Below are 9762 nucleotides of genomic sequence, written 5' to 3'. Positions count from 1 at the left end.
TTTTGAAGGATACATCAGTTTGGGTTGGAAGTCATTTTCCTTTAGGATCTGAAATACTTCACTCCGTGCTCTTCTTGACTTCATTGTTTGTGCTGAAAGTCTTCTGTTATTCGGATTGGCTTTCCTTTATAGGTGATCTGTCTCTTCTCTCTAGCAGCTTTTAATATTTTGTTCTTATGTTGTATTTCTGGGATGGTGATTATTATATGTCTGGGCATAGTTTTATTTTGATTATGGTTATTTGGAGTTCTGTCTATATGCTTCACTGATCTGGATGTCCGTTTCCATTCTCATGTTTGGGAAATTTTCAGCTATTACTTCTGTAAATAGCCTCTTGATATCATATGTGTTGTCACTTTCCTTTTTGTTTAGCCCTGTCAATCTTACGTTGTTTTCCTTTGCATCATCTTGCAGTTGTGTAATTGTTATTTCCTGGTTCCTTGTTATTTTAAAAGATCTCTCCTTTCCTGTTCACCAGCTGCACTCTTGTCTTCGAGGTCTGAAGTTGTATCTTCACTTTCACTGAGGTTTTGCCAACTTTCGATGGAATTTTTGATTTCCTGTGTATCTCTTTGAATCTGCTTCACGCATTCTGTTTGTTTCTTATATTCTTCATTCATAGTTTCCATCTGTTTGCACTGTTCCTCTAAGTTTTTAACTATGTCTTCTTAGACGTGTTCAGCATTTCTTTCATTACATTTATCATTGCTTCTTTTACCTTGGAGACTATTTCTGATTTGAGTTCTTTTATAGCTTCCCAGAGTTGTTTCTTTACTTCAATTGATATCATTTCAGGCATTTCAGGTGTGTGGCTTATATTTTCTTCTGTGTCCATGTCTCCTAGGCTTGCTTGGGTTGGGATGGAAGTTTGAGATTGCATTTTGCTCTTTTGTTTTGTCATTTTCCTATATTTCCGGGTTTCAAGCCATGTTTCAAGGCTTTCCTCATGCACTGAGAATCACCTGGCTCACCTTTGGCTTCAGAGCAGACAGGAGGCAATAACTAGCTGCTTGGAGTTCACTGGGTGTGGCCCAGTTAGACCCTTGGGGACTCCCATGCCACCTCCTGTGATTTCAGGTGGGAGTGTGGTCTTACCACCTGGGAGCAAGTTTCCAAGGCTTCCCTGTGTCCTGGGTTTCAACTCATGCATGCTCTGAGCCCGAGACTCAATTCAGGCCCATGCTGGTTCTTTTTTTCCATTAAAAAACTATATAATATGTATATATTTGTCTTTTTGAGACAGGGTCTCTCTATGCAGTTTGGGCCTGCCTTGAGCTCATTCTGTAGCCTAGGCTAGTCTTGAACTAGAAAAGAACTTCCTGTCTCAGCCTCCGGAATGCTGGGATTACAGGCATGAGCCACCACACGTGGCTCAGCAGAATGAGTTTTGAGGAATGGGAGAGATAGGGAGATAGGAACCAGCCTTAAGAGCACCTCACACAACCTTTGCATACCGAAGCTCACCAGGAAAGTTGCTCTGATTGTACACAGGGGTAAACTGAGCGTTGGAGGAAAAATCTGGACACAAAGCAAGCAAAACAGGGGTGACTTCTAGGGCTGTACCCAGCACAACATCTAGTCTTGTGATGCATACTTTTTCCATTCAGGTAGCTCAGGGCAGAAGCCTGGGTCATAGCAGTAGACCATCATGTTTGCACAGCCACTCGGTGCCTAGCATCAGCCTGGCCTGCTGGAACCTCCAACCCAAACCAGCACACAACTAGGAAGGTGAGACAGCATATCTGAACCTTAAACATAGTAAAAACCAGGACGCATAAGTAATTCAGAAGAGGGAGTGATTCCACAATAGCATTAAAGTGTTAAAACCATACAGGAGGGATGCTTTTCTAGTCATATAACAGATACTGTTAAATTAAAATATCAGTGCATTCAAGTCTCCTTTAAAAATGGCAGGAAAATCAATCAAAAACCCCCAAAGGTTCTTGCAGATTACATTACAAGCCAAGATGAGTTTTCTTAATATGTAAAGAATGCCTCCAAATCATTAAGAAACAAACCAATTAGCAGAAAAAATGAGCAAAAGATAAGAGCAGTTTCTGGAAAAGAAAATGCAAATAGTTCCTAAGCATATTTATTCTTCATTTTATTCTAAAAAGAATTGAACTGCAGTGCAAAACATTTGCACCTATCAGATAGGCAAAGATTACAAAATTTGATAACCGTGTTGGCGTGGCTGTGGGAAATGAGCATCGTCTTACTTTACTGGTGAGAAAATAAATTTACCCTCTATGAAGAGCAATGGAGCAAGGTTTATCAAAACTGGAGAGCTCGTCCCTTTTCACCTAACACTTCTTCTTTTAGGAGTCTAATGTAACATGTGCTCAATCAGGCGAAAGCCATGCTTGTACAGTAGTACTTACTGCTATAACATTTGTAATTGTGAAAGGCTGGAAATCATCTGATGTCCTGCCATGACTGGAATGTGTTCCCCAAATGTCATGGGTTGGGAATCTAATCCTCAGATTCCTATGTCAATGAGATTTGGAGGCAGAGCCTCTGGTAAACACTTAGGGTCAGCTGAGGTCCTGAGGGAGGGGTATCCTAGGATGCGATTAGTGGCTTTATAAGAAAAGGAGGGAGCTCAGCCTGCTCTTCCCGTATGCTGCTTCTGCCCTGTGGTGTGAGGAGAGGACCCACCGCAGACGCTGGCGCCAGGCCCTCGGACGTACTCGCCTGCAGTTCACTAAGCCTAAAAATCCCCTATTCTTTTTAAAGCACTGCATTTGTGGTATTCAGTTATAGCAGTAAACAAGGACTAAGAACTTTGCCCCGTTAAAAGGTTCCTTATCATACTGAGGTGGCTGCTGCTCACTGTAGCCCTAGACAGCCTAAGGTGGGATTAGATGGAACCAGCTCCAAACAGAGGAACATACACCTAGGAACCCAGGAACTTGTGTGTACTTCTGTGTGTACACAGAAACCTCTGGAAAGCAGCCTCAGAGGCCAAGTGCTAGGGTGTGCCACGGGATAAGGTAGGATGGATGATACATCTACTGGGGGCAGGGTAGATACTTGTTTTTCATTGTGCACCCTTTTGTATATTTCCAATTGTATACCATGTGCTTTTTTTTTTTTTTTTGTGGTACCGGGGATCAAACTCATGACCTCATGCTTGCCAGGCAGACGCTTATGCCACTGAGCTAAATCCCTGGCACCATGTGCTTTTGTTATGCGCTCAGAAGTCAGGACAAGGTGGGGCTTTATCCACAGGGAGACTGGCTTGTGGGTCACCTCAGGCATCTCTACGGGGAAGTGCAGAGGATGTTTGCACCTCTCATATATCAAGTTCTTTCCTGTCCTGAGGAGCATTCAGAGGAGGTCACACAAGCGTGGTGGAGGGCACACGTAATTTCGCACCTCAACCCCTGCTATAAATGTACTCGGGGGCCCAACCTAACTCACTGCTGGTATCTCAGTTTGGGTAGTATGTGATCACTGCTGTCCATCAGCCTGAGAGAGTGGACCCCTCTGCTTCCTCTGTCATCTCAGGGAACCCTCTGTGGTGGGGCCCAGCTCCGTCAGCTCCCAGGCAGCGGCACACGGCCACATCACTCAGCAGAGCGGTGGGGCGCGTGGAAAATGTTGACATCAGATAGCTGGATGGGAAATGGCGTGCCTCTCCAACCACAGACGCCCCCACACTTCCCTCCCCTGGAGGGATTTGGGGGTGGGGCTGAGGCTGGTGACAACATGACATCACCAGGCTTTGTTCCTCCAGGCCTTCTTGGCCAAGGCCCCTTGAGTTGGAGAGAGCATGGCCTGGTAGAGGTGCCTAGACTAGACCGGGCCACACAGGTCTTGGCTTTACTGGAAGCCACAGGGGGAGTGGCAGCCACAGTTCAGGGCTCTGTTGTTGGTTGGGAAGGAAGGGGTCCTGCAGGCCATAGGTGATATAGGGGAATGAAACTGCAGACCTACTATATCTGGTACTAGCTCATGTTCTCTAGAATCGAATGAGTTTTAGGAACAACGGAGGTTAAGACTAGAATATTTATTGAGAAAAAGAAAGCTTCTATCTGAGAGACAGAAGGGGACTGGAGCAGGTTGCCCAGGACTCTGTCTTTTCCAGGGACATTTATAGAGTAAAATCCTGGGGTGAACTGGGTTTAAGGTGGAGAAAACTGGGAACTCACAAGGCAGATGGGCATAAAGTGGGACAGAACTATAGTTAGCCAATAAGATTATCAGTTCAGGTAAAATTGATTACATTAGGGACAAATGAGAAGGCAAGTCACTAGGAAGTGGCATTCTTGGAGCTGTGGCCTTTCCCCTAAGGGGATGGCATAATAACTCCAGGGTGATAGGGAGCTAATTAGAGTATCAGTCCTTAGGATGTGGATGCATTTGTTTGATCCTTTGTCTTGAGGCCTGGCCCACAGCAGGAGGAGTCTCTCTCCCCCATAGTTGTAAGGTTTTCTGCACTGGCTCCTTTAAGGACCTAGCCCTGTCTCACTGTCTATAATATTTTTAACTAACTTGGCTGCCTGCAACATAGGGAGCCTCTGAAAGTTCTTGATCGAGGCAGGGCTTGTTAGGAGCCAGCCTTTAGGCAGAGCAGAAGGTGATGGGATGGGGGACGTGTGGGGCCTCACGGCCACCTGCCCAGTCTGATTCTGATACCTGCACCCGTACCTTATCTTCACAGTAGTTCTGCAAAAAAGGTCGACCTACCATCACCTCCATTTTATCGACGAAGAAACCCGGCCCCAGAGAGGCAGCGAGGCTGACCCTGTCACACAGCTTGCGGGCAGAGCTGACACGTGAGCCCAGGTTTTGTCCCCCCACCCCCCAAACCTGTGGACTTCCCCACACCCGCTACCTCTCAGAGGAGGTATTTTTAGCCCACTGGTGTCATCTCGATCCTGCCTTTTACTAAGAGGTGGTATTGTCGCCCACTCCTGAGATGCTCTTACTAGGGCTGTGGTTTGATGGAGACCACTAAGAAGTGGCTCTGAGCACGACTTCAAACTAACCAGTTGGCTCTCTGTGTTTACTTGTGTGTCTGTCCCAGGCCTTGGCCCCTTGTCCGGAGATGGGCAGTAGATTCATAATAAGTAAAGCTCTATGAATCACTGCTCCTGGCTGAGGCCCTGTAGTGGTCTGTGATGCCGTGAGGCCTCAGAGGACAAGACGAGGCCACAGCTGAGGATGCCTGACTCCAACCCCAGTTAACTGACTAGAGACTGCAGTTGCAGGTGTCTCACTCCTGTGGTGTAAGTCAGCCTGGAGACAAGGCAGTTCTCCTGAGTAGCATAGTTTACTACTTGAGGAAGTCTTTGTACTGACTCCCAAAGTCCTGCTTGGTTTCCCCAAGTGGTCCTCAGTATTCTCTTCCTTTGTTCAAACACCAAATAAATATGGGTGTCTCAGCCCCCAGAGAATCTTGAATTCTCTTAGATGCTTTATCCTCCTGGAACCCTAAAATCAAATTTTCTCAAATTTAAACTTTTGCTGTCCACTCATTTGGGAGGTTGTGGGTCTGGTCAGCCCACAATATGGTTATTTCTGGGCCCCGGTTTCCCATCTGGGTTTTGGAGGGAGTCACTAGGCTGCCAGCTATGGCCCCAGCCTGAGGCACAGGAGACACGCATGGAGACCTGACCCTGACTGCCATGTGTTGGTCACTGCTGCACCACCAAGGCTCTGTAGCTGGCACACAGTAGGTGCTCAACAGTGACTCTGTGTTCACTGGGTAAGTAAAGGAGCAGATGCCTGCCAGGTAGCCTACCGTACTGACACCCAGAGGAGGAGTCCAGCACAGAGCAGTTTCCCCTTACAGTGAGACTGGCATATGCCAGGCCACAGAGTCTCTGGACGGGGGCACCTCTGGACAGGGTGCCCTCAATGCACTGGGACCAGGTCTCAGGGGCCTCTTCAGAGTCACTTGGGTGGTGCACCTTATAGTTAGGCACATGTCCTGGTTGATCCTTTGCAAAAAATCTTACTTGTTCAGCTTACAGCTGTGCATTTGGTAGCCCAGCCACTTGTTCCCGTATGTTAGAAGACAGAGGACCCAAGTTTGGGGTGTTACAGCAGACCCCAGCCCTCCAGGCTGGGGGAGGAGCGGAGTAGGCTGGGCCAACAGCCTCTGGAACCTGCTCTCCTGGCCCCTTCATCTTCTGCCCACAGCTAAGGCCAGGAGAGGTGGCAGGGCTGGACCTGGTGACAAGGCAGGAGAGAGATGGAAAGACTTGGGAGGTGACAGGAAGCAGAGTCCACAGTGTTGGGTGGAGACAAGGGAAGGACATGGAGGAGGCTGAGGCTGCAGCCCCGGCTGTGGGAGATAGAACAGAAAGTATGAGATTGCCCTGCGTGCACCGTGCAGGGGCAGAGGTTCGTGGCTGATCGGGGCAGAGATAGTGGCCTGAAGACCCCAGCAGAGTCAGCTCCTCAGCCCAGCCTGCAAACTGCCCAAAGGCAGTGCCCGGTGCTGTCAGGGAGGGGCCTCTGCCACAATTAGGCTCTTCAGCTTGCAGCGGGCTGGGCACAGCCCTTTCAGCACTTGCTTGCAATTTATAGGTGTCCCTGCAAGAGCTGCAGGCAGGAGGCCTCCCGCTGTTTACCCAGCGCTGAGGAATCTGAGGGCGGTGACAGCTCAGTCTGGCTGGAGGGGTCCAGCCAGGCACAGCAGCCGCTCAGAGGAACCTGCCTGGCCCCCGTGCCTGGCTGAGAAGGCCAGGCTCATAGCATGGCCTTGGGCCTGTCCCTGAAATTACAGATGGGAAAACAGGTTAGAATGTGAACTGTGACCGTCCCAAAGTCCCACACTGAATCTGTGCTCCAGTGAAGCCCAGAAGACAGGCTATGATGGGCAGAGCAAGAAATTCCCTTGCTGAAGAGACTTTGTGCATGGTGCTGTTTAGTGGCTCCCCCACTGGAACATTCACTCTGACAGCATAGATCTTGCAGGTCTTGTTCATGGTGATGTCTGAACATCTAAAATGTGGATCGTTGTGAATGCAGGAAGGAAGTCAAAAAGCTGGTCACATTACAGTATGTCCAGGGGAAAGGAGTGCAGACACTGGGCAGAGGCTTCTGATGGCACCAGAGTCCAGGCTCTACCCATCTCTGCACTCCTGTTGTTGTCTGAGTGTATGGCGTTTTCCCCTGATTCTAAACTGGCTGCTGTGCCTCCGGGCAGTGCACCTGCATTTCTGGCAGGAAGAAGAGATTTAAGACAATGGCTAGAAGGCATGTACTCGTGGGACCTGTCCCCTTTAGATCAGAAAAGCTAGTTTCCTAGAAATTCCTGAATAGCACCTTGGCTAAAGCATTCTCTGCCTTGCTCTTTAATTTTAATCTCTCCTAAGGGCATGACCTATCGCTTGTTTGGCTGGTTTTATTGTTGTTTTTATTTGATTACTTACACAGAAACCTGAATCTGAGAGGAAAGGCCCTTTTACCACCAACCTCCTGGGGGGCCTGGACCAAAGAAGTTCTGTCCCAGGGTGGGGCTATCAATTGGAGAGGGAGCCGCCAGAGGTTGGGTTTCACAGGGTCACCCTCTGGCCCTCCCAGCAACCCTGGGCAGGGTGTGATAAACAGAATGAGACCAGGGCCAGGTGGGGAGCTGGCTTTCCCAATGCTCTGCTCCCTCGGAGCAGTGCTGGCTACACTATGGCTTCAAATGCTGCACTCTGTCTGTTCCCAGAACTGATTTGTACCCCAGGGCCTTGGCATGGCTCTTCTGGTCATTTATAGCCCATGTCCCCTCCCAGCCCTGGTGGCATTCCCCTGGGGCCACCTACTGCAGAACACGAGGCAGCATGGATGAGTGGAGGGTATGACTGTGCCCTGCAAGCCACCCCCTTAGCACTGCCAGGCTGAGAATGACAGCCTCAGTGCAGGGCCCTTGGAGGGCCTGGCTGTCACTGGTCCAGACCTAGAGGCTGTCCTTGTGTTGGTCCACAGGATGGGGTGGTCAGCAGCTGCAGTGGCTGTGTGAGCCAGCTCCAGGGGAGTGGCTGGAGGTAGGAGACAGGGAAGGAGAGGGTTGTAGTTTCATTCATTTTCCAGGACCTTGGCCTTGGCCTGCAGGTCCATCTACACCTCAGGCCAGAGTGTGAGGTGCAGGCAGTCGGGAGGGAGTCACAGGCCTTCGCCAGGCAGCAAGAAAACTTGCAGCAGGGAGAGAACCTTGATGCATCCCTGGGCTGCCCTCAGCCTCATCCCTTCCAAACCACTGTCCCCGAGGAGGATCTGCTTCTCCAAGGCTCTCCTGCTGACCCGCTGTGTGTCCTGCGGCAGGCCACTGAACCCTGCTCCAGCACTCAACACTTCCCCTTTCGTCCTCCTGGCTTGGGGCAGGGGAAGCTCCCTTGGGAAAGGGCTTGGCTGAGACAGAAATAATCCCAGCAACAATCACAATCAAAATAGTCCCCATTGTGCAGACCAGCTGTGACCCCAAGCCTCCCAAATGCCTTATCTGGACCAATTGAAAAGACGCATGACCCCCACTCTTTGTTTAAACATGAAACCTGGCAGAGTAGGGAGTTCTATTTTTACTTCCAGGCTGGTGGGTGGGGAGGGAAGTTCCAACAACGAACGAGAATAAGTAATTCTGCCTTTGAGGAAACCAAGATGAAGGTTTAAATATTAATATGCTCCAGCAGGAGACAATGGGGCAGAGCAGTGGAGATGACTTTTCAGGATATAGGAGTCACCCTTATAACTGAGGGGTCTTAGAAGACTCTTGGCTCAGAAACACCATTTGTTGAGGTCCTGAGTTCAATTTCTGAACAACAACAACAACAGAAATACCGTTAACAAGGTCAGCTTCCCAGGCAGGTTTGACTCAGGCCTATTGTGGCTGTGCAAACGGGGCGGTTCTTTCTCAGACAGATGAGTCTGATGGGTCTGCATTTCTCAGGACTTCTCCGAAAGGAGGGTGTAGAATGCTGGAGCTGGGTATGGGGGTGCACACCTGTGATCCCAGCACTCTGAGAGGCTGAGGAAGAAGGATCACAAACTCAAGCTCAGTTTGGGCAATTTAGAACTTGGTGAAATCCTGTCCTACAATAAAAAATGAAAAGGGCTGGGGATTAGCTCAGTGCAAAGGCCCTGGGCTGCATCCCCAGCAGCTCAGAGCATGTGATTTGTAACGAAAAGAACAAAGTGCGAATATGGGGGTGATTGCGGTTCTGCCCCTCAGTGTGTATGTTCGTATTTGAGCCTCACCCAGGAGGCGGGTGTTAGCCTCATCTGCTCTTTGTACAGGAAGGGACTGAGGTCCCGAGAAGCTCACAGCTTGATTGGTGTATGCAGTGAGGAAGCCGCAGGCTGCATTTGTGTGGGAGGGACCGGGGTCTCCGTGGAGGGTGTTTGGGGCTCCAGCCGCTGTAGACATTTCCTATCGCTACTCAAACAAATGATCATACACAACACACAAAAAATTGTTTTTGTTTTTTGTTTTTTGAGGTAGGGTCTCACTATGTAGTTTAGGCTGGTCCAGAACTCACTGTGTAGCCCAGGCTGGCCTCAAACTCATGGTGATCCTCCTGTCTCAGCTTCCTGGGTGCCACCATGCTCAGTCCACAGTACACATTTATTTTACAGTTCTGGAGTCCAGAAGCCCAAAATGGTTCTCTGTAAGCTAAAATCAAGCTTTTAGAAGAAAATTCCATCCCCTGACCTTTTCAAAAGCTTCTAGAAGTCATGTATTTCTTGGTGTATGGCCTCTTCCTCCATCTTGAGGGCCAGCAGTGTGGCATCTTCTGATCTCTCCCAAGGAAACCAAAATAG

Source organism: Cavia porcellus, unplaced genomic scaffold, assembly GCF_034190915.1.
Source record: "Cavia porcellus strain 051 isolate PalLab524CR breed Dunkin Hartley unplaced genomic scaffold, mCavPor4.1 scaffold_25, whole genome shotgun sequence".
Classification (NCBI taxonomy): domain Eukaryota; kingdom Metazoa; phylum Chordata; class Mammalia; order Rodentia; family Caviidae; genus Cavia; species Cavia porcellus.
The sequence above is the reverse complement of the archived record's forward strand: the minus strand, read 5'-3'. Positions refer to the sequence as shown.